Source organism: Zalophus californianus, chromosome 7 (assembly GCF_009762305.2).
Source record: "Zalophus californianus isolate mZalCal1 chromosome 7, mZalCal1.pri.v2, whole genome shotgun sequence".
Lineage (NCBI taxonomy): Eukaryota > Metazoa > Chordata > Mammalia > Carnivora > Otariidae > Zalophus > Zalophus californianus.
Window position 1 is genome coordinate 102,015,062 of NC_045601.1, and position 26,555 is coordinate 102,041,616.

Genomic DNA, 26,555 nt, shown 5'->3' on the forward strand with positions numbered 1-26,555 from the left:
TTAATAACCAAAGCGAAGAAACACATTGACAAAATACAGTAATAGTGGGGGACTTTAACACCCCCCTGACTGAAATGGACAGATCATCTAAGCAAAAGACCAACAAGGAAATAAAGACTTTAAATGACACACTGGACGAAATGGACTTCACAGACATATTCAGAACATTCCCTCCCAAAGCAACGGAATACACATTCTTCTCTAGTGCCCATGGAACATTCTCCAGAATTGATCACATCCTAGGTCACAAATCGGGTCTCAACCGGTACCAAAAGATTGGGATCATTCCCTGCATATTTTCAGACCACAATGCTTTGAAACTAGAACTCAATCACAGGAGGAAAGTTGGAAGGAACTCAAATACATGGAGGCTAAAGAGCATCCTACTAAAGAATGAATGGGTCAACCAGGAAATTAAAGAAGAATTAAAAAAATTCATGGAAACCAATGAAAATGAAAACACAACTGTTCAAAATCTTTGGGATATAGCAAAGGCAGTCCTGAGAGGAAAGTATATAGCAATACAAGCCTTTCTCAAGAAACAAGAAAGGTCTCAAATACACAGCCTAACTCTAGACCTAATGGAGCTGGAGAAAGAACAGCAAATAAAGCCTAAACCCAGCAGAAAAAGAGAAATAATAAAGATCAGAGCAGAAATCAATGAACTAGAAACCAAAAGAACAGTAGAACAGATCAACAAAACGAGGAGCTGGTTCTTTGAAAGAATTAACAAGATTGATAAACCCCTGGCCAGACTTATCAAAAAGAAAAGAGAAATGACCCAAATCAACAAAATCATGAATGAAAGAGCAGAGATCACAACCAACACCCAAGAAATACAAACAATTATAAGAACATAGTATGAGCAACTCTATGCCAGCAAATTAGATAACCTGGAAGAAATGGGTGCATTCCTAGAGATGTATCAACTACCAAAATTGAACCAGGAAGAAATAGAAAACCTGAACAGAACTATAACCACTAAGGAAATTGAAGCAGTTATCGAAAATCTCCCAACAAACAAAAGCCCAGGGCCAGATGGCTTCCCAGGGGAATTCTATCAGACATTTAAAGAAGAATTAATACCTATTCTCCTGAAACTGTTCCAAAAAATAGAAATGGAAGGAAAACTTCCAAACTCATTTTATGAGGCCACCATTACCTTGGCCCCAAAACCAGACAAAGACCCCATCAAAAAGGAGAATTACAGACCAATATCCTTGATGAACATGGATGCAAGAATTCTCACCAAAATACTAGCCAATAGGATCCAACAGGACATTAAAAGGATTATTTACCATGACCAAGTGGGATTTATCCCTGGGCTGCAAGGCTGGTTCAACATCCGCAAATCAATCAACGTGATACAATACATTAACAAAAGAAAGAACAAGAATCATATGATCCTCTCAATAGATGCAGAAAAAGCATCTGCCAAAGTACAGCATCCTTTCTTGATCAAAACTCTTCAGAGTACAGGGATAGAGGGTACATACCTCAATATCATAATAGCCATCTATGAAAAACCTACAGCGAATATCATTCTCAATGGGGAAAAGCTGAGAGCTTTTCCCCTAAGGTCAGGAATGCGGCAGGGATGTCCACTATCACCACGGCATTCAACATAGTATTAGAAGTCCTAGCCACAGCAATCAGACAAGAAAAAGAAATCAAAGGCATCCAAATCAGCAAAGAGGGAGTCAAACTCTCACTCTTTGCAGATGATATGATACTGTATGTGGAAAACCCAAAAGACTCCACCCCAAAACTGCTAGAACTCATACAGGAATTCAGTCAATAGCAGGCTATAAAATCAATGCACAGAAATCAGTGGCATTCCTGTACACCAACAACAAGCCAGAAGAGAGACAAATCAAGGAGTCGATCCCATTGAAAATTGCACCCAAAACCATAAGATACCTAGGAATAAATCTAACCAAAGAGGCAAAGGATCTGTACTCAGAAAACTATAAAATACTCATGAAAGAAATGGAGGAAGACACAAAGAAATGGAAAAACGTTCCATGCTCATGGATTGGAAGAACAAACATTGTGAAGATGTCAATTCTACCTAGAGCAATCTACACATCCAATGCAATCCCCATCAAAATACCATCCACTTTTTTCAAAGAAATGGAACAAATAATCCTAAAATTTGTATGGAACCAGAAGAGACCCCGAATAGCCAGAGGAATGTTGAAAAAGAAAAGCAAAGCTGGCGGCATCACAATTCCGGACTTCCAGCTCTATTACGAAGCTGTCATCATCAAGACAGTATGGTACTGGCACAAAAACAGACACATAGATCAATGGAACAGAATAGAGAGCCCAGAAATGGACCCTCAACTCTATGGTCAACTTATCTTTGACAAAGCAGGAACGAATGTCCAATGGAAAAAAGACAGTCTCTTCAACAATTGGTGTTGAGAAAATTGGACAGCCACATGCATAAGAATGAAACTGGACCATTTCCTTACACCACACACAAAAATAGACTCCAAATGGTTGAAAGACCTAAACGTGAGACAGGAGTCTATCAAAATCCTAAAGGAGAACACAGGCAGCAACCTCTTCGACCTCAGCCGCAGCAACTTCTTCCTAGAAACGTCGCCAAAGGCACGGGAAGCAAGGGCAAAAATGAACTATTGAGATTTCATCAAGATAAAAAGCTTTTGCACAGCAAAAGAAACAGTCCACAAAACCAAAAGACAACCGACAGAATGGGAGAAAATATTTGCCAATAACATATCAGATAAAGGGCTAGTATTCAAAATCTATAAAGAACTTATCAAACTCAACACCCAAAGAACAAATGATCCAATCAAGAAATGGGCAGAAGATATGAACAGACATTTTTCCAAAGAAGACATCCAAATGGCCAACAGACACATGAAAAAGTGCTAAACATCGCTCAGCATCAGGGAAATCTAAATCAAACCTCAATTAGATACCACCTCACACCACTCAGAATGGATAAAATTAACAAGGTAGGAAACGACAGATGCTGGCGGGGATTGTGGAGAAACAGGAACCCTCCTACACTGTTGGTGGGAATGCAAGCTGGTGCAACCCCTCTGGAAAACAGTATGGAGGTTCCTCAAACAGGTGAAAAGAGAGCTACCATACGATCCAGCAATTGCACTACTTGGTATTTACCACAAAGATACCAATGTAGGGATCCGAAGGGGTACATGCACCCCGATGTTTATAGCAGCAATGTCCACAATGGCAAAACTGTGGAAAGAGCCAAGATGTCCATCGACAGATGAATGGATAAAGAAGAGGTGGTATATATACACAATGGAATATTATGCAGCCATCAAAAGGAATGAGATCTTGCCTTTTGCAATGACGTGGATGGAACTGGAGGGTGTTATGCTGAGTGAAATAAGTCAATCAGAGAAAGACATGTATCATATGACCTCACTGATATGAGGAATTCTTACTCTCAGGAAACAAACTGAGGGTTGCTGGAGTGGTGGGGGGTGGGAGGGATGGGGTGGCTGGGTGATAGTGGGTAGGGTATGTGCTATGGTGAGCACTGTGAATTGTGCAAGACTGTTGAATCATAGATCTGTACCTCTGAAACAAATAATGTAACATATGTTAAGAAAAAAGAAAAAGAAGAAGATAGCAGGAGGGGAAGATTAAAGAGGAGTAAGTCGGAGGGGGAGACAAACCATGAGAGACGATGGACTCTGAAAAACACACTGAGGGTTCTCGAGGGGAGGAGGGTAGGGGGATGGGTTAGCCTGGTGATGGGTATTAAAGAGGGCACAATCTGCATGGAGCACTGGGTGTTAGGCACAAACAATGAGTCCTGGAACACTACATCAAAAACTAATGATGTAATGTATGGTGATTAACATAACAATAAAAAATTAAAAAAAAGAAACTACAAAACTCTACTCTAGAGGAGTTTTTTTTAATTTCCGCTTTATTTTTCTCACTTAGAGCATGTCTTCTTTTAATTTAAATCTTGTTTACTTCAAATCTTGGGCTTGTGAAATTCCATTATATTGTCATATAACCTGGATGTTTCTTTAGTGTCCTAAGATTTTACTTCTTTACCTCACAGAATGAGTAAGCATATTGGCTTTTTTACCATTAAATGAGTATAACATAAAGAGTAACATAATTGTAATCAAGCTATGAAAATGTTAAGCATCTCTTCTGGGCCAGGTGAAGGGAATAGTTGAAGGAACATTAGTTAGGATGCTTCTGCCAGCACATAGCAAAATACTGGCTTACTCAATAAGGAAATTTATCTTCTTACTTGAGATTTGAAAGCAAGGCAGAATTAGAATTCTAATTGGATTAGAATTGCTATAGTGACTTAATCAAATCATCAAGGAGCCAAAGTATTCTTCTTTCCACTGTAGCAACAACTGCCTTCTGGCCTTTCTTCTCGGCTTTGTATCTTTGTATTTGCAAGGTGCCAAAACAGCCCAGGACATCTTATATTCGTATGATCATGGCTACAGGCATGCACACACAAACAAGGTTGTTTTTCTTTGCTCATCTCCTCTAAAGGGAGAGAATCTTCCTCAACTCTCTCAAGGGCCTTTCTCTTAGGTTCCTCATCCAGAACGACTATATCACCCTCTGTAGTGGGGGACAGGCCCTATTAGCCAGAAGTAATGGTAACACTGGCTGTGGGATTCAGATAACCGTTGAGTAAGCAACAAACATACAACTGCCACAAAGCAGAAGACTTTTTCTTAACGTCAAAGGCTTACAAGTTGCTTATAGCTATTAGACATATAATTTAATTATGTTTTTGTATGCTGATTTATATTTGCAAATTATCTTGACCATATTATTTCACTTAGCTGTGACACGGACCATGTAAAATACATATTACTGCAATCTCTTTCTATAAATACGAAAGTTAAGTCACAGAATGAAAAAAATAATTAAAATTTAAGTTTTCTCATATGTCATAGTATAAAAAATCTCAGTGCTCAACAACTAGAGATAATAATAATGCGTTTGGAGGCAATACACCTTACATCAGAATAAGAGGAAGCATTTACTCCATGATATCAACCCTACTGTGAAACGGCTGCTATTGTAGATAGAAAAAACAAAGTAGCAGATCAGCACATATTGGAAATTAATGAAATGCTAAATTCTGTGGTATTTACTATTAGCGTGTGTAGTGGGTATTTTTTTTATTGAGGTATAACTGATATACGTTATATTAGTTTCAAGTATGCAACATAGTGATTCAATATTTGTATATATTGTGAAATGACCACTGCAATGAGTCTAGTTATCATCTGTCACCATACATAGTTATAAAATTTTTTTCTTTCTGGTGATGAGGACTTTTAATATCTACACTCTTTAACTTTGCAATAGAGTATTATTAATTATAGTCACCATGCTGTACATTACATCCTCATGACTTAATTAATTATTAACTGGAAGTTATAAAAATTGAAATAAAAATTTTGTACCTTTTGACCCCCTTCACCTATTTCTTCCACTCTCCCACCTCCTGCCTCTGGCAACCACCAGTCTGTTCTCTATATGTATGACTTTGGTTTTGTTATTTTTCAATTCCACATTCCACTTCATGAGATCATGAAATATAACTCTCTCTTACTTATATTTACTTATATTTTATATGTTTTATTTTTAGCTACTGTGTTAGAATTCTTGGATTCCAAGAATACAGGATTCTTATTTTATATACCACTATTTCCCTGTTTTGAAAACAGTCTATTGATGCAAAATGCTTGAATGAATGGATGAGTGAATTAATGAATGAAATAAATATTACAGTAAGAAATGCCTATATATGAACTTTAGTTTCCACGTTACTAAGCACGGTGACCAGTACTTCATAAGTTATTTAAATATTTTTTGAATAATTGGATGACTAATTAAATGAATGAGGACTATAATAAATTAAAACACAATGAAATATAATGCATTTTAATAAATTCAGAAGTAACATAGAAGTAAGAAAAGGAACATGTTTTTCTGAAGCTTCAAAGAAGAGAATACTTGAATACTGGATTAATTTGTACCATACCCAAGCTCATTCAGATGAAAATAATACTTTCTTTCTAAAATACATTAGGTGTTATGCCAATCTTCAGGCCATTGTAAAGTCTTAATTAATTCTGAAAAATAAATGTCAATGTCACTTTTCAATTTTTCCTCTTGGGTATATTTTCCCAAACATTAGGAAAATATAGTGCCTTGGACATTTATGGAAGTTCCCTTTAGACAAATTCCACTGAACAAAACAGACAAAAGACTCATCAGAAGGAAGTAGGGAATGTGGACATAAAGTTCCACATCCAGCTCTGGTCATATTGAGGGCCAATGTGGCATCCATGACAGAAGTTGAATGGTTTGCAAACTCTCTGTACATTCCACTTTGAGAGAGGACCTCTCATATTGGGTGTACACTTTGTCTATTTCTCTCTGACTTTAGAGCTACTTGAAGCTCTAAAAAAATAAAGCATAGAATAGCTCAAAATCTTGTAAGTGGTATTTTATGAGTTTTTGGCTTGATATTGGGAAGATCCTTTTCTCCAAAGTCTATTTTTCACTGAGTTCTTTATGTAAGATAGCAAGTGAAAGCTTTCAAATTTTGAAGACAACTATCAATCATTTTTCATTGTTTTTTTCCTGTTTTTAACATGTTCTTTTTATTATTTTTGAGTTAAGTAATGTTAGGTAAGTGATATATATTACCTTCAGTGGTGACTCAGACAGCCCTGTATAAGGAGTTCCTCTCCTGTGTTTCTACTTTCCAGGAAACACAGACTCTTAAGGGCAGATAAGGAGAAGTCCAGTTCTGGTCAGGATCCAGGGCTCACAGAGGGGTGAGTTGACCCAAGTATCTCTTTCATAATAAGATGATTAAACATTATGGCATCAAATTACAGCTGTTCATTTTTCACTTGGGACCCTGAGAGATGAGTTCTTTAATCCCTAACGGAAATGAGAAGAAGTAAACAAGCATGATTTCTCAAGGCGGAGAACAAGTTATACATATGCTGCATGGTATATTTTGTTTCTGTTCCCTTCACTTACTAAAACCTACACTTATCTTTTTGGCATGCCCTGGCCCAGGTCATTGTGGGACCATGGTCCGGGGACACTCTTGATGACTTCTCATCTCTATGGCCCTCAAGATAAAGTAAGAACTGGACCAGGGCCAATGACTACATGTCTTATCTGTGGAGGTAGGATTTTCTAAGAGTGTGCTGGCAATTTAAGGAAATAAGTCTCATTCTCTTGTTGCAAGAGAGTTTATCACCGTGGCTAAGATCATAAGCACCCAGAGCCACTAATCCCTGTGTTAAAAATGACTATGTCTAACAGTGTTGTTGCAGAGAGTAAGTTAATGTCACTCAGGGCTCAATTCTGGCTTGGCTGGTCTGGCTGAGACAATAATTGGGGAGATTTAGTTATGGCAGAGCGTGTGTGGGAAGAAGAGAGCTAATTGTGACTGCTAGGTAATAAAGAATAATTTGGGTTTCTCATTTAATTGATTCCTCTGAATTTACTTTTCTAAGAATTATTAGTAGACTACTAAATCACATCAAATTAACTATTAAGTTCAATATAAGAAAATTAAGGAATACTAACAAAAGTAACTATGATCATGTTTAACATTTAATTGTGATTTGCATGTGCTAGTCTTTTGACTGGAAAGAAAAATTACCTCTCCAAATCAATGGAGGATGTATAGATTCCAAAAGATCTTATTCAGTGTTTCCAAATACATCTGCTTTAGCTTCACATCAGCCCCCTCATTCTCTTTAATGTTCTAAAGCCCTACCCCACCCCAAGGAGCAAATGCTATCTCAGTAATGCACCTGACTTTCCTAGTGAGGAAACGGATATGGAGTGACCTGGACTTTCTTCATTAAATTACATTATATCCATATGTTTTATCCTCCATTTTCCTAAATTGTCAATAAGCAATTTCCTAATTTTCTTTAAACCATTAAATGAGAGAATTAATGGCTAATATATTCTTATTCTAGGTGGAAAATATATTTATTTGGAAGAAAATAAAAGATAATGTTCTGAAAATAACGGTGACAATAATAAGAGTATGTACCAGTATAAAATATAGTGTGAGAAAGGGGTAAATAGGAAATAGCAAACCAATGGAGTCAGAGCTTTGATTCCACCATCAATGAGCAAATTAGGGAAACAAGTTGAGTCTATTTTCTCATTTGTAATTTGGAGAAATTATCCCCGAGTTTCTAGTGTGGTTGTGAAGATTAAATATGAAATATTTTGCACAGAAGCATGCACACTAGGGGCACCACTATTCTCCTAGCCTTTTCTCTGCCTCTTTGGCCCCTCTTAACTCTGCCTTTAGTCTAAGGCTTTGGGTCTTTTATTTAGTTTTCTCTACTTTCTATGTGAAATTCCCACTTATTTCACTATGAATATTGAAGATATACTCACCCTAACACAAACACTCAGATAGGCCATTGTCCCCCAACATTTAAAGGCTACCTGAGAAATACGCTTCTTGATGAAATTTTCTTAAGGTGAAATGTTAGGCATAAACAGTGATTAGAGATGTATTTCTCTAGGTTCTCTACCATTGCCTGACCCTCAAAGATTTAGAAAGAATCTATGCCCGTGGCCTACATTTCTCACCAAAAGAATGCTAAACATATGAGATTTCCAAAGTATATTTCAGGAAGCAGTTCTCTGAGTATCATCCATCATCTCTTGGCAGATGACATTTCACTGCAGAGAAAGGTAAAAATTGCTCCTGTGTTGTGGAGATCTGTTTGAGAATAGAAGTTTACATGACATCTAGAAAAGTGTAAGAGTTTTGTAGGAACCAAGTTTACATGTGTGACACATTACTTCCACCATATTCCACTGAAGAGAAATTGTACATATGGTCACCGGTTACTAAAAACAGATTGGGAAAGGCAACTTAGATATGTATGAAATGAAATTTTTGAATTTGTATCAGTGTTTCTACCACAAGCATGAGAAACCAGTTGTCAAAATGATACCTGTTAATGTTAAAATTACGTATTTCATTTAGAAGAAGGACAGGAGCCATTCCTTGTTCATCTTACTACCCACAACATCAAGCAAAGTCCTTCACTCATTATGAGTGTTTGATATTTGTTAAATGAATGAACTTAAGACACCCAGGAAAATCTATAAACAATATTTTTGTTACAGTACTATGGTAAGAGAGTATTTTCAGCTTAGTTTAATTCCAGACAGGTACTTTCATGTTTCACCTGCAGTGTTGGTGTATGCAGGGTGGGAGGAAATAAGGGATGAGATTGCCTTTGGGTTTCCTTTTTATGCTTTAGTGAATGGAGATAGAGATTCGTCGATGGGAGCAGTATGTATGTATGTGCGTTAGGGTGAGGGGAGAGGAGTGCTATGTGACTTCTGTAATATTCTTGAGAATTCTTAATATTCTTAAGAATTAGAAGTTCTTAAAGTTGGTCCATTTTTCCCATATCCCATTTTCTTTCTTAACCTTTTTTTTTTTTTTTTTGGCATATCCCTTTAATTTTTGGTCTTCAAGTTGGCTCTACACAAAATACACCAGTGAATCTGAGAGACAGTTATTTGCCTTTTGAAAATTTAACTTGTACAGGGAACACTATGAAAGTGACAGGAATAGGAAAACATGTATTATCTTCAGTCATTTTAAGGGAACTATCCTGCACCTCCGTGCTCACTCCATAACTAGACTCCATTTACTTAGGTGCAGTTGAGATATACTTCCTGGAAGTATGTACCAGTCCTTCTATATCCTCTGTAGTTACAATAATATGTTTGTTGCACCAGGCAGTCAAATCCTACATTTAATCACGGTCGCAATCTTGGTACTTTTAAATAGAACAATTAAGCATCTCAAGTATTATTTTTTCCTATTCTCTTTTTTAAAGAGATAAGCAAATATGTCATGTGTATTGATTTAATACTCTACAGATCACTTTCTGAGACTATTTCTTTAAAAAGGTTATAGTTACAGTATTTTAGAGATGGAAGTAAATTATAAATTATGTAGTCCAATTTAAAGAAAAGGAAACAGATATAGATAAATTAAGGAACTTGTAGTTTACACCAAGATTTAATTGGAGAACCCAAAACAACTTCGGCTCTCAGAATTCTCAGACCCTTGAGCATTGCTCTGGCATACATATCAATCTATTCTTTCACATTTTTAAAAATGGCAGAGTTGTTTCTTCCCTATTGTTACAGTTGTCATTTCCACCTAACATTTCACAAAAGTTCCCATTAGAAACAGTTTAGTTTTACTCCAGTATACTGCATGGCAGGGCTTTCAGTTGTAATGCACACAACCCATGTTATGACCTCCATGTTGATTAATGCTGATGTTTTTCCTGTTGGCTGCTTGTATTTTGTTACTTTGCTGTGCTTCCAATTTATGAGCAGTCTTCTCTTTCCTCATTGTTTTCTGCTGGACTTCATTGTCATAAAGTCTCACTTTTGGCTATGTTCTGTTTTATCTATCTTCTAATGTTTTATTGTGATTTTCCTATATTTTCTCAGAACTTTAAGAAAGGTAATGCAGACTTGACTTGAAGTTATATATAGATGAACACTTAACATTTTAGATATAATATAGCTTATGTATATTTATATGTAATATAAATATATAATGCACATATTTATAAACATTTTAATTTTCATATCTCATGATTTATAAACTCTTGATTAAAAATAAATGCTTAGAGATGCAAATTATTTTTATAAGCAACTTTATCCACTGTATTAAATCAATATGAAACTGTGTGTATATATGTTTATTTATGATTTTATGGAAATGCTAAGCTTGACTGTATGTAGACTGAGTATACATCCAGAAATTCTTATAACCTTTTTTTAAAACTCTTCACTATACTTACCTGAAGAATAATTATTTTTTAATAGGTGTGATTTTACATCAAAACTGGATATTTGACGACTCATTGGCTTGAGGGTTCCTCTGAAAACATCCTAATGGAACTTTTAGAAAACTTTCTTCAGCAATTCTTTCATAGTTGGCAGTGGTCGTTTATTTGGTCTCTTTTATTTTCCTGGCACAGTACTGAGTTCCACTTTTATTGTTTCTAATTCTAACAACAAATTTTGAAGCAGTTAATATTTTTCAAATGAAGAAATTCATTGGAAGGGTCACACTGTCAGTAAGTGAATGAATCAGTATTTTAATCTGGGCGTTTGCAGTTTCAAAGTTTGGTATTTTTGCTAATATTCTAGAGGGAAATAAGAAAGTTAGAAGGAGAAACAAATGGTGAGTCCATCAGACAACTAGCCAGCCAAGACTTATAGGACCACCTTTTATCATACATGTACATGATGACACTCTCATCACCATTAGTGTGCACAGCTAGTTGGAGTCCATCAATCTCTAAACTCACTATACCAGGTTACTTGTAATATATATTACCTCTCCAACTTCTATTTGAAATCAACCCATTATGTTTTAAAATAGCAAATTCCTCAACATTTGAAATGTCTTGATTTACATAGATTAAATTTGCACAATTATGATATGCAACAAATTTCTACTATTAGTAGATTTTATATTAGCAACTTCATTGGAAATCCCCAATTAAGCAATTTCTATAGGGATAGCCTTATGATCAATGTAGCCTGCTGGGTTGATGATCTCTCAAGAGCAATGTAATTCATCAACACCTCTCCTATGGTATGCTGCTTAATTTGGGGAATTCTTATTACTTCTATTCTATTCAGATATCTGTGCAAAGGCAGAATATGGGATGCCACTGATAGGAGCCATTTCAGGCACAGTAAGCTTCCTTGTGGCTTTATTTATAAGATATATAGCATTTGGCAGCCATATAAACCTTTCATCCTTGAGTTGAAAATTAATTCACAAACATTAATTCTTTCAGAAGTGCTGCAATGTATATATTATATGATGACAGAGTCACAGAATTTGCAAAAAGAAATTAAAAGATATTTAGTCAAACTCCTACTTTTAGAGATGAAGAAATGTAGGCCTAGAGAGATGAAGTGACTTACTGAATTAATGTCTCTTTTTATTTTCATAGCTTGAATATATTAAATAAATGATCCCATGTCATAGAATACATTTGTATTTAAGCTACAAAGTGCAACTTCTTAGCCTTGTGAAGAAAGTATATTCAATACTATAAGGAGCAAGGATCGGGGTGAATTAAAGAGTTTGTAAAATGACTTATCAAAGACAGATGCACCTTTAAGCATTTCAAAACAGACTAAGGTTGCATAAAAATATAACTTACTTTCACTTGCTTCATTCTGAATTTTTGAAAATGGAAAAGTGATGTAATGGCTTTAAAAAAAATAGAATCTGGAAAACTTTCTCTAATGTTATCTGAAATGCAAACATCACTTTCTTACTCAACCTCCTTACTCAGTCTCTGAATTTATACCAGTTTCCTTGCACTTTAAACTTTTTGAAAGAAAAAAAAAAAGAGGAAAAAAGAAGACAACATTTTAAGGGAAAAATGAGAAGAGATCTTAAGAATGACACATGATAATTTCCACCAAATCACAGCAACTTCAAGAAATAGAATTGATTTTAAAGTTATGTCAGTTAGAGTCACCTGAGAAGGAGACATCACGATGAATGTATATGTGCTAGAGATATATCATTAAAGATAGAGGAGAGGAGAAAGAAGTAGGCAGGATGATCCTTTACACTGTGAGGCAATCTGACACCAGGGAATGCAGAGGTGGAAGGAAGGAACATTCTATAGGAGTCTCTTAGAACTCTTCCAAGGAATTTTGACAAAGCTAGTAGGGAATTCCTTGAGGCAAAGATGCCCTTTAGAAGAGTGCTGTGTCCTGCAGGAATGGGTGTGCTTTAGTATTCCTGTGGTACTCAGTCATTGTTTGGAAGCATCATGTGGGAAGTGTGGCATGACGAAACATTATGAAGGATCCAGAGAGATACAGCTAAGACTATCAGTCTACTTTGCTCTATCCAGTAGAATATTTGAGTAGCAATTTTCATGGCTATTTTAATCCATCTCCTGTGCCACACTGATATTTTCCATGAATATTCATGCAGAAGGTCCTACATGGTCTTCATGAGTCTTAATTCCCAAGGAGGAACTCAGAAGAAGGAAGTTAGTGGGATGAACTATAATTCTTGTTACTATAATTGGTCTTGTGGTCACAACTGGTATTCATCATCAACCTCTACTTTCTAATCTAAATTTCTTATATCTACTGTTAGCATTTCAGCTGGTGCTAGTGGATACCAGGTAACCTAAAGACATGCTTGAGATGTGTGAGTCATAATTCTAGCTTTCCCAGGATGGGGATGATGCATAAGTCTATTCCCAGCTATAATGGGGCAAGGAAGTGTCACTATGCTCCCAAGTGGATTACTTGGAGCCATTCCTCCTTCTAGACTCCTGTATTTATTCTATTAGTAATACATGACTATGTATAGGTCTCTAATGCATATACTGGATTCTAAAGGATGGCATACCATCCTGTCAGAATGTTGCCTCTGAGCTGGAGCTTCAGTTGTACCCTTTGAAACTCTTAATTCACAGTTTCAATACAAAGTGAGGCAATGGATTCTGAGTAGTGTGGTATGTGATAATATCTATGAATCCCATGGTCATGAGTCCACTCCCACAGCCCCTTTGCTATGCAGTGGATCTCTTATTTCAATGTTCTTTCATTTGAAATTCTGTGCTTATGGATCAGGCATTTTATAAGCCCTCAGATAATGGTGCTACTGATTTCTATGGGCAGGAAAGCTAAAAACATGTTTAGTATCTATCCTTGTGAAAAAGAACCACTGGCCCTTTCAGAACATATGAGGCCCCATATAGTTGACTTGCTCTCCAAGTGACCTGTGATTTGTCTTCATAAGGAAAGGTGGCTCTGCACTGGTTACTGACAATTTCAGTATGCAAAGGGAGCAGTAACTCGTTCAGCCTTGATTAGATAGTCCACACTTCTGGGTCCGTATATATCTCTCATCTCTTCCAACAGGACCATTCTGTTTATGTACATATTGTGCCAATTCCAGGGTGTTCAATAATGAAAACTGGCTAATGTCAACTCTTCAGTGCTTTTTACTAAGTGATTATTCAGTTTCTCTTATCAGGTACATACTTTCTGGTGGTTGTTCAAGTGTGATACAAAAGTTTTCACACTTTGTGCTCACCCGCATATGTACATCTACGTGCCACTAGGCCAGACCTTCTAATATCTGGTCTGTAGTCTTTTTCTTTTAGGCACCTAACCAGAAGCCCAGGTCATTGGTCACTTCCCAGGAATATGTATTATGTATGTATGTATCCATCCATCTATTAACTATCTATGTAATCTACCTATCTTCTCCCCTTAGGTTACTTCTTCCATAAAAGGTTACTGTCCAGGTATATTGCTTATAGCTTTCCCTTGGAGATTTTTTTTTTTTACACTAGCCCACAACACTGGCCTTGAAGGTTGTTATAATATAGCCACCATACACTTTCATCTTGCATCCCATATACTTTGCTAACTTATTGGTTAACTAAACATGAACTCTCTCCTCCATATTCAGCTGGTTATACAGGACCATCTTCCTTTCAATATAGTCATAGGTACAGCCTGGGAAAGGTATATTGATATAGTCATTGGGGATGACATGGGGGTTTGAGCTCCTTGCTCATGAAGAATTTTTGTACCCTCCATTTCTGCTAGGATTTGATGCTGGATATACCATTTACATCTCAAAACGTGTTGCTACTAGATCAGTCAAGTGTATAACTTCCTACAGTTAATTTCTTACCTTCTGGAATCCATTACCTGCAGTATACAAACTACTTGTGGCCTACTCTATATGATCAACATGATGTAATCAAAGTAAGGGATTAGTGTGCTATTTTGTGGGATCTCTAGACAATCCAAATATTTTCAGATTATATTATGATAGAGTGAATGAGTAGTAATGCAGCCCTGAGGTTAAACTGTAAATAAATATTTGTCCATTCCACATATATATTTCTTCTGATCTTCTTTTCTAATTAAGATAGAAAAGAACACATTCAGCAAATCGCTGGCCTCATACTGTGTACCCAAGGCGTTATTAATCTATTCTAGCAACCATACTATATAGACTGCAGCAGCCATGGTCGGGGCATCTACTTGGTTGGGCTGCAGTCCCTCTCTAGAATCCATACAGTTTCCGAAGGATGAGACTGATGAATTTAAAAGAGAGTTGGTAGAGACCACCACTGCTTCATCCCTTAGGTTTTTAGTGGTAGCACCAATTCCACCATTTCCTTGTGATACAACATTATTCTGAATTTCTACTTTGGTCTTGGAACAGAGGAAGGTAATTTAGGAGGTTTTCTTTTGGCTTTTTACTTCATACTCTTACTCCACACGTTAGCAACCAATGGAGGGATTGCTCTAATTTGCAAATATAAAAATTTCAACTGAGAAGTGCAAAAGTGGTGAAATGACCACTTTGTGGGTCTGTTATTCCAGTAGATACAATGATATCCATATTTCAGTCAAGACTCCCTGACTCCCTTTATTACCTGGCCCTTGCAAACTTCTTCCTAATAGGAGAGCCATGACAATGCTTTCAATTTCTGGATATCAACTTAAATTTTGTGTTCTATTTTCTTCAATGTATTTGGATAATATAAATGGCATTAGATTATTTATTTATGTATTTATTTTGTCTGAGAAAGTCCTTATTTCTCTTTCACTTTTGAAAGATGATTTCACAGGGTACAGAATTCTAGGTTGGTGGGGTTTTTTCTTCTCAAAACTTTTTTTTTCTTATCTTTTCTTTTATTTTATTATGTTACGTTAGTCACCATACAATACATCATTAGTTTTTGATGTAGGGCTCCACAGTTCATTGCTTTCATATAACACCCAGTGCTCTATTCAATACGTGCCGTCTTTAATACCCATCAGCAGGCTAACCCATCCCCCACCCCTCCCCTCTAGAACCCTTAGTTTGTTTCTCAGAGTCCATAGTCTCTCATGATTCCTCTCTGCCTCCGATTTCCCCCCCTTCATCTTTCCCTTCCTTCTCCTGATGTCCTCCATGCTGTTCCTTATGTTCCACAAATAAGTGAAACCATATGATAATTGACTTTCTCTGCTTGACTTATTTCACTTAGCATAATCTCCTCCAGTCCCATCCATGTTGATGTAAATGTTGGGTATTCATCCTTTCTGATGGCTGAGTAATATTCCATTGTATATATGGACCACATCTTCTTTATCCATTCATCTGTTGAAGGGCATCTTGGCTCTTTCCACAGTTTGGCTATTGTGGACATTGCTGCTATGAACATTGGGGTGCATATGGCTCTTCTTTTCACTACATCTGTGTCTTTGGGGTAAATACCCAGTAGTGCAATTGCTGGGTCATAGGGTAGCTCTATTTTTAATTTTTTGAGGTACTTCCACACTGTTTTCCAAAGTAGCTGTACCAACTTGCATTCCTACCAACAGTGTAAGAGCATTCCCCTTTCTCCACAACCTCTCCAACATTTGTTGTTTCTTGCCTTTTCAATTTTTGCCATTCTAACTTCTGTGATATCTCAGTGTGGTTTTGATTTGAATTTCCCTGATGGCTAATGATGATGAACATTTTTTCATGTGTCTGTTAGCCATTTGTATGTCTTCTTGGGAGAAGTTTCTGTTCATGTCTTCTGCCCATTTTCTGATTTGATTATTTGTTTTTTGGGTGTTTTGTTTGAGAAGTTCTTTATAGATCTTGGAAATCAGTGTTTTGTCTGTAGTGTCATTTGCAAATATCTTCTCCCAGTCTGTGGGTTGCCTCTTTGTTTTGTTGACTGTTTCCTTTGCTGTGCAGAAGTTTTTAATCCGTCCCAAAAGTTCATTTTTGCTTTTATTTCGCTAGGCTTTGAAGATGTATCTTGAAAGAAGTTGCTGTGGCCGATGTCAAAGAGGTTATTGCCTATGTTCTCTAGGATTTTGATGGATTCCTGTCTCACACTGAGGTCTTTCATCCATTTTGAGTTTATATTTGTGTATGGTGTTAGAGAATGGTCAAGTTTCATTCTTCTGTATATAGCTGTCCAATTTTCCCAGCACCATTTATTGGAGAGACTATCTTTTTTCCATTGCATATTTTTTCCTGTTTTGTCGAAGATTAGTTGACCATAGATTTGAGGGTCCATATCTCGGCTCTCTATCCTGTTCCATTGGTCTATAAGTCTGTTTTTGTGCCAGTACCATGCTGTCTTTGTGATCACTGCTTTGTAATATATCTTGAAATCAGGCAACGTGATGCCCCCAGCTTTGTTTTTCTTTTTCAACATTTCCTTGGTGATTCGGGGTCTTTTCTGATTCCATATAAATTTTAGGATTGTTTGTTCCAGCACTTTGAAAAATGTCATCGGAGTTTTGATTGGGATGGCATTGAAGGTATAGATTGCTCTGGGTAGCATAGATATTTTAACAATGTTTATTCTTCTGATCCATGAGCATGGAAAGTTTTTCCATCTTTTTGTGTCTTCTTCAATTTCTTTCATGAGTGTTCTGTAGTTCCTAGAGTATAGATCCTTTACCTCTTTGGTTAGGTTTATTCCGAGGTATCTTACAGTTTTTGATGCTATTGTAAATGGAATCGTTTCTCTAATTTCTCTTTCTACAGTTACATTGTTAGTGTGTAAAAAACAACGATTTCTATGCATTGATTTTGTATCCTGCCACCTTACTGAATTGCTGTATGAATTCTAGTAATTTGGGGGTGGAGTCTTTTGGATTTTCCACATAAAGTATCATGTCATCTGTGAAGAGAGAGAGTTTAACTTCTTCTTTGCCAATTTGAATACCTTTTATTTCTTTTTGTTGTCTGATGGCTAGTGCTAGGACTTCTAGTACTATGTTGAACAATAGCGGCGAGAGTGGGCATCCTTGAGATGTTCCTGATCTTAAGGGAAAGGCTCTCAGGTTTTCCCCATTGAAGATATTTGCTGTGGGTTTTTCATAAATGGATTTTATGAACTTGAAGAATGTTCCCTCTATCCCTATACTCTGAAGAGTTTTAATCAGGAAAGGATGCTATATTTTGTCAAATGTTTTTTTTCTGCATCAATTGAGAGGACCCTATGGTTCTTCTCTCTCCTCTTATTAATGTGTTCTATCACATTGATTGATTTGTGAATGTTGAACCACCCTTGCATCCCGGGGATAAATCCCACTTGGTCATGGTAGATGATCCTTTTAATACATTGTTGGAATCTATTAGCTAAGATTTGGTTGAGAATTTTGGAATCCATAATCATCAGGGATATCAGTCTCAAATTCTCCTTTTTGATGGGGTCTTAGCCTAGTTTGGGGATTAAGGTAATGCTGGCTTCATAGAATGAGTCTGGAAACTTTCCTTCTGTTTCTATCTTTTGAAACAGCTTCAGGAGGATAGGTATTATTTCTTCTTTGAATGTTTGGTAGAATTCCCCAGGGAATCCATCAGGCCCCAGACTCTTGTTTTTTGAGAGGTTTTTATCACTGCTTCAATCTCGTTACTGGTTATTGGCCTATTCAGGTTGTTGATTTCTTTCTGTTTCAGTCTTGGGAGTTTATAGGTTTCCAGGAAGTCATCCATTTCTTCCAGGTTGTTCAATTTATTGGCATATAGTTGTTGATAATAATTTCTAATAATTGTTTCTATTTCCTTGGTGTTAGTCGTGATCTCTCCCCTTTCATTCATAATTTTATTAATTTGGGTCCTTTCTCTTTTCTTTTGGATAAGTCTGGCCAGTGGTTTATTGATCTTATTAATTCTTTCAAAGAACCAGCTTCTAGTTTCCTTGATCTGATCTACTGTGTTTCTGGTTTCTAATTCATTGATCTCTGCTCTAATCTTAATTATTTCTCTTCTAATGCATGGCTTAGGCATTGTTTGTTGCTTTTTCTCTAGTTCGTTAAGGTGTAAAGTTAGTTGGTGAATTTGGGATTTTTCTATTTTTTTGGGTGAGGCTTGGACGGCTATGTATTTCCCCCATAGGACCACCTTTGCAGTATCCCATCGGTTTTGGAATGATGTGTTTTAATTCTCATTGGTTTCCGTGAATTAAGTTCTTTGATTTCCTGATTGACTCAAACATTCTTGAGCAGAGTGGTCTTTAACTTCCAAGTGTTTGAATTTCTGCCAAATTTTTTCTTCCAATTGAGTTCCAGTTTTAAAGCCTTATGGTCTGAGAATATGCAGGGAATAATCTCAGTCTTTTGGTATCGGTTGAGACCTGATTTGTGCCTCATTATATGGTCTATTTTGGAGAAAGTTCCATGTGCGCTCAAGAAGAATGTGTGTTCTGTTGTTTTAGGGTAGAATGTACTGTATATATATCTATGAGGTCCATCTGGTCCTGTATGTCATTCATTGTTTCTTTCTTGATTTTCTGTTTAGATGATCTATCTATTGCTGAGAGTGGAGTATTGAGTCTCCTACAATTAATGTATTGTTATCAATATGACTCTTTATTTTGGTTAGCAGTTGGCTTATGTGGAGGGCTGCTCCCATGTTGGGGGCATAGATATTTACAATTGTTAGATCTTCTTGTTGGATAGACCCTTTAAGAATGATACAATGTCCTTCTGCATCTCTAACTACAGTCTTACCTTAAAATCTAATTTGTCTGATATAAGAATTGCTACCCCAGCTTTCTTTTGAGGTCCGTTGGCATGGAAGATGGAACTCCATCCCTTCATTTTCAGTCTGGATGTATCTTTAGGTTCAAAATGAGTCTCTTGTAGACAGCATATGGATGGGTCCTGTCTTTTTATCCAATCTGCAACCCTGTGCCATTTTATGGGAGCATTTAGGCTGTTCACATTGAGAGAGATTATGGAAAGATACAAATTTATTGTTATCATGTTGCCTGTGAAGACCTTATTTTTATAGCTGTCCCTGTAAATTTCTGTTCTATATCACTCTTGGGGTCTTTCTCCTTTTCTAGAACCCCCCTTAATATTTCTTGCAGGACCGGCTTAGTGGTCACATATTCTTTCAGTTTCTGCTCGTCGTGGAAGCTCTGCATCTTTCCATCCATTCTAAATGGAGCCTTGTCGGATAAAGTATTCTTGGCTGCATGTTCTTCTCATTTAGTATCCTGAATATGTCTTGCCAGGCCTTTCTGGCTTGCCAGGTCTCTGTGGATAGGTCTGTCGTTATGCTGGTATTCCTCCCTCTGTACCTAAGGAATCTTTTCCCCCTAACTGCCCTTAAGATGGTTTCCTTGGTTCTAAGATTTGCAAGTTTTACTATTACATACTGGGTCATTGGCCTGTTTTCCTTGATCTTGGGAGGGGTCCTCTCTCACTCTAGGCAGATAAACAAACAAATGTTTGTTTCATTCCCCAGATTAGAGAAGTTCTCAGCTATAATTTGCTCAAATATATCTTCTAGTCTTCTCTCTCTCCACCCCCTCAGGGATCCCAATAATTCTGTCATTGGAACATTTCATGGTGTCACTTATTTCTCTGATTCTATTTTCATGGATTTTGAGTTGTTTTTCCCTGCCTTCCTCTTTTTCCTTCTTGCCTATTAATTGGTCTTCTAAAGCACTAATTCGTTCTTCTGCCTCACTTACCCTAGCTGTTAGATTATCTAGATTAGATTGGATCTCGTTGATCGCATTTTTAAATTCTGCCAATTCAGCTTTCATTTCTGCCCTTAGAGACTATGTTGCCATTAATCGATTTCTCCATTTTAGCTATTGTCTTCACAATTGCTAGCCTGAATTCCATCTCCGACATCTTGGTTATACCTGTATCAATTTGTAAATCTGTAGTAGAAGTCACAGTTTCTGAGTCTTTCTTATTTTGGGGGTTCCTCCTCCTAGTCATTCTGTTGAGGGGTGGTTGAGGGAATGTATAGAGTCCAGATTATTGACCACAATGCAAGCAAGATGCACCTGTTTTATAAAGACCCTAGGATTGCTGGCCTCTTGTTCTCCCAGCCTGTCTTCTGGGGAAGGGGCCTGCTGCAGCGGCTTTCCACCAGGAGTCAGAGAACAAGAGATTGTTTCCAGCCCTCTGCCTCAGAGCAGAGAGATTGCAGTCTCTTCTTCAGTGAGCTCTCCTGGCCACACTATCTCTGTTTCTGTCTGTGCTGCTATAAACTGCAGAGTCCTGGGTTGTGCACCCCTCAGCAGTGCTCCCAATCCTTGCCTCCTGGTCGGGGCACGTCTCTGCCCTTTGTGCTTCTAAAACCACCATCTGCCCCCAGTTCGCATGTGTGGCCCCGCCGCTCTGGGTTTCAGTACAGGGGGGCTGCCCTAAAGTCCTTTCCCCGCCACTACTGGTCTGCGAGTCTGTGCCCTGTCCCCAGCGCAGGAGGCTATTGCTCACTGGCGGTGTAAGATCCCCATGGCCAGGCTCCCTCCCACTGCCATTTATCCTTCAATATCTGCGAGCGGAATCATGGCACCCTGCTTTGTACCTTGAAACCAACTGCCTGCGATACTCTGTTTGCAGAGATCCAGATCTACCTTACATCTCAGGCTGATTCTGTGGGTGTTCAGAGTGGTCTAATAGATAACCAGCTCAATTCTGGGGACTGGTTGGAATAGGGTTCCCTACTCCTCCACCATCTTTTTTCTGTCCTGGCAGTAGGTTCTTTAATGGAAGGACTGGGGAGATCATACTTGCCACAGTATTACAGGTTTGTCCTCTCAGGGTTCTAAATCTGAAAATTGGATCAGGTCGGGGAACTAAGCAAGAGATCTTGACTTTTTATTGGGGTAATACCTCGTAGTCCCCTGATCATCCATTCTTTTCTTTTTCTGGCTATAGATATTGAGCTGTAGCCTTGTTGGCTCTCTGTCTATTTTTCCCCCAGGGATACCATGCACTATTAACCATCTCCATAACACCCTGTGGGCCAAGACTTCTTGGATGTCCTTCTGACCTTGATGGTTATTATAATTTTGTTTTCCTGGTCTCTGGCAGTTAAATGCTACCACCTGGCCTATATTAGTTCAGAGCTGCTCTATCTTTATAAATATTAATGAGCGCTGGCCCGGGACCTTCTCTCTTTCCTTCAGCTCTGGCCTGCAGAGGTGAGCCACCACTGAACTTCTTAGTGACACTGGTGCTTTTCTCTCCAATGCATTCCTTGGCAAATGGTATTTCCTATGGGCTCCATGGATTATATTCTCCTGGTTTCTTATAGTTTTATATAATATATACATTCTATCATCCCCACTTCCTTAATCTATTTCTTGGTCTATCTTCCAGGGAAATTCAGTCATTTCCCCATAATTCAGGATAGGCCATTGATTTCTGCATATTTATAAGATCCTCCTATCACCAAGTTTGCCTCATCCTTTGGAGTCTTTGCTAGGGCATTATAACCTGTGTTCCAATGAAGTGTCCCAAATAATGAATTATTGTTTATTCTGTGTTATACTCCATCTTCCTTGAATAAACGCTCTTAAAATCCAATCCTAGGGATACTATTGTGACTCTTACTGAAACATGCTAGCTAATTCCTATAGCCCCTTTAGGATACAATCATTTTTTCCTCCCTTTTTCAGGCACAGTATATCCCCAGCCTGAAGATGCTAGGATTTAAACTTAGATTTCCTCCTGATTAGCCAGGAGAGGTAGTATAACTTTCAAAAGGATGCCTGTTTAATTGTGCGGAAGTGCCATCTTCAGGGCCTTCTAGGGTGGTCAGGATATGTACTAGTTTTAACTAGGGAAAGATGAGCTCTCTCTGCAACCTCCAAATTTCATGGGTACTGCAGAGCCTACATTCTCAGGGTATCGGTCCAAATGTCCCCATTTCTTCTTTCAAGATCCCAGGGTTTTGGATGGACTCTGAATTTAGTATAACACACTTGGATAATCATTTAAACATCTCTGGAGCTTTACAAATCTATCAAGTTCTGAGTTTGCTCCTTATCTATGTTGTAGCTTCTTTTAAGTCTCCCCCCCCAAAAGGCCCACCTTCTCTCACATAGTGCTTTTAATTGCTTGTTCACATCCCTTAGTTTCTCATTATTCCTCCGTAGGTTGTCAATATAACTTTGCAATAACTAGTGAACTCCTCTGTAGGTTGTCAATATGACTTTGCAATAACTAGTGAACTCCTCTGTAGGTTGTCAATGTGACTTTGCAGTAACTAGTGAGTTCTCCACCACACACAACTTTCAAATGATTGAGTCATTGAAATGAGCCTAGTAAATCATCAAATTCTAATGACTAAACCATTGAGATGGGCACCAGTATGCCCATCCTGCTCAGTCATTAGCTCAGCTGAGCTCAGGGAAATTGTGGCCTCTGTATAAATGTAGCAGTAGACCCTATGAGGTGGCACCTAGGAAGACAAGTCAACTATGCTCCATCTACTAGGTAATCTGAGCATGACAGCCACAAAACATGATCAAGTACAACTTCCCCATATTATGGATGAGAACACATAGATTAGAGGTTGAAGAACTTGGCTAAGTCACAAATTCAACTAGTACCAAACTGATATTTCCTATTGTGAATATCCTACAAACTTGCAAAATGGCATATCAACTGTTTAATGGATATCTCTTATTTAGAAATCGGAAGTAAATGTTACACCTTAACTTGGCATTTTTGCATCCTAAAACTGCTGCTCCTCTTGAAATTCTTAGCTAGGATTTCAGTTCTAGCCAGTAACCCAACGGGGCACCTATACTCTTTCTTATAGGAGAAATAGGAGTTCATCAGTGGTGGTAGTATTTTTCCAGATAAGAGAAACCTGAGCAAAACCAGAGACATATGCTATATGCCAAATTTGAGGAATGGCCCAGAAATTGTTTTTGTTTAGAGAATAGAGAAAAGACGGGAGAATGATGGAAGGTGATTCTGAAGATGAATATTGGATATTGGAAAAAATTGAACTATAAGTAGCCAAGAGGAGTTTTTAAACTATCTGCCAATGCAATTCCTAGAAACTTCTTACATATATTTAGGTACAAAAATACAAATAAACTAATATTTTAAACTAAAACAAAATATTTTAAACTAATATTTTAAACAAAACAAAAAATAAACTAAAACAAAACATTTATATTCTTTTAGTGTTATATAAATAGAAGTTAGGGCAGTGTACAAGAAATGATTTGCTCAGGTTTATTCTCTGACAAAAATAATATTTTTTTCTGTAGTACAAATCTGGCCTCACAGCAAGAAAAATATTTAGAAATTGTTTCTTAATTCAAAGCTTAAGTATTAATACAAATCTCACTCTTCTATAGATCAAAGATTCCCTTCCTTCCCCCTGCTCCAGAAAAAGAATGATTTAATTTTACTTTCTTCCAGATAATAAAAATTTTTGCTTGAGAATTAAAATGTGTTTGTTAAATATAAATGCAGGTTAAATGGTAATGATTATAAAAAATTTCTTTAAGACTCAGCCTATTACATAAAAATATAAATATTTGCTTACCTATTTGAAATATAAATACTGGTTAACTCATACTCAGAAATGGCTAGAACCATTTTCTTAACTTTGAAATATTTATGCAAATCATCTATGCGAATTATCTGTATGAGTTTATATATTTCATTAATGTTCCAAATTAGATATTGTGATTATAGTTATGGCCTTGGCATTAGATTTTGGATCTGTTCCACTTACTGGCTAAATGACTTTGAGAAAATTTAGTTTCTTCATGTGCTTAATGGCAATAAGACTATCTACCTCATAGTTGTTGTGAAGATGAAAATCAAACAATGCGGGACACCTGGGTGGCTCAGTCAGTTAAATGTCTGCCTTCTGCTCAGGTCATGATCCCAGGGTCTTGGGATTGAGCCCCACATTAGGTTCCCTGCTCAGCTTGGAGCCTGCTTATCCCTCTCCCTCTGCTGCTCCCCTGCTTCTGCTCTCTCTCTCTCATTCAAATAAATAAATAAAATCTTAAAAAAAAATCAAACAATGCTTGTAAGGTCAGGCATAATTTAGGAAAACCCTGGAAAGTGGAACAAGGAATGCAAACTTGTTTGGGAGTCCAGAGTGTGGAAAAACAACATATAGGCAGTTTTGATCCCTAATTTTACCAAAGAAGGTACCCAAGCTACCTTCATTCCTTCCCAAGAGGAACCTGGAGGCACCCCCAGGTGATAACACCAGGCAAACTGGCACCACTATTAAGGCTGATTAATCTGGAGCCCAACTAACAATAACTAGAGAGGGGAATTTCTCTTCTTCCCTATAGGTAGGCCTTCAACTCCCCTCCTTAACTAAAAAGTATCAAATGGTTGGGGGATACATAAAAAAGGAATCCTGTTATAACAAGTGCCTAGCCAAGTAAGTCTCTGCATCCCCAAGCGCCAGAAAGTCTCTTCCTCCATTTAGCAGCATTAGACACCTAGCCCAAGGAACTCCTTCTACCCCTTCAGGTTGCATAGGAAAGGGACAGTGAAAGCCCCAATGGCATTGGATAAATGAAGCAGAAAAAAGAACATAATAAATGTTTTGAAAAATTTCAAGGAAGCCCCTGCTCATGAATGTAGACCATATCTTGTGCACTAAACTGGGGGACTACCCATTAAAATAAAACATTTAAGTAGGACCCAGAGTCTCCTAACGTAATGTACAAAATGTTCGGGACCCAATAAAAAAAAAAAAAACATACTGATAACCTAGAAATTCACATCTTGACTGAGAAAATACAATCAACTAATGGCAATACAAGATGAATCAGATGTTGGAATTATTTGACAAGTATTTTAAAGCATCCATCAAATGTATGAGTCAACAATCAATTATACATTATCTTGAAACAAATGAATAGAGAAAACCTCAGTAAAGAAATGGAAGTTATAGAAAGGAACCAAATAGACAAGATAGAACTAAAAAATATAATAACAGAAAAAACTGGCTGATGAACTTGATATTAGAGATGACAGAAAACATATTTAGTAAATTTGTGAACTGATCAATAGAATTTCTTCAATTTAGAGAGAAAACACAGTAAAAAGAGTAACCAAAGCCTCAGGGACCTATGGTATAATAACACAAGATCCAACATTCGTATCATTGGAATCTCAAAAGAAGATTAAAATGGGGCTGAAAGTATATTTGTGTATGGCTAAAAACTTTCCAAATTTGACAAAAGATAGAAACTCGCAGATTTAAGAACCTAAGCAAATTCCAAGAAGGATTAACCCAAAGATGTCCCAAACAAGACATTATAATTCAGCTTCTAAAAACTAAAACAAGCAAAAATAACTTGCAAACGGCTATAGAAAAATATCCCATTAACTATAAGAGAACATCAATTCAATTGACCTATAGGTTTCTCATTGGAAAGTATGGAGAACAGAAGGATGTGGCATAGTATTTTTCAAAAGTTGAATGAAAAGAGCTGTCAACTGCAAATTTTATATTAATAAAACTATCCTTTAGGAATGAAGGGGAAAAAAAGACATTGTCAAATTAAGGAAAACTAAAATAATTATTGGCCTACCCTTAAAGATTAATTAGAGGAAGTTTTTCAAACAGCAAAGGAATCATAAGAAATTTGAAATATTAGGAAAGAAGAAAACAAGAGAAAGAGAAAAAAATA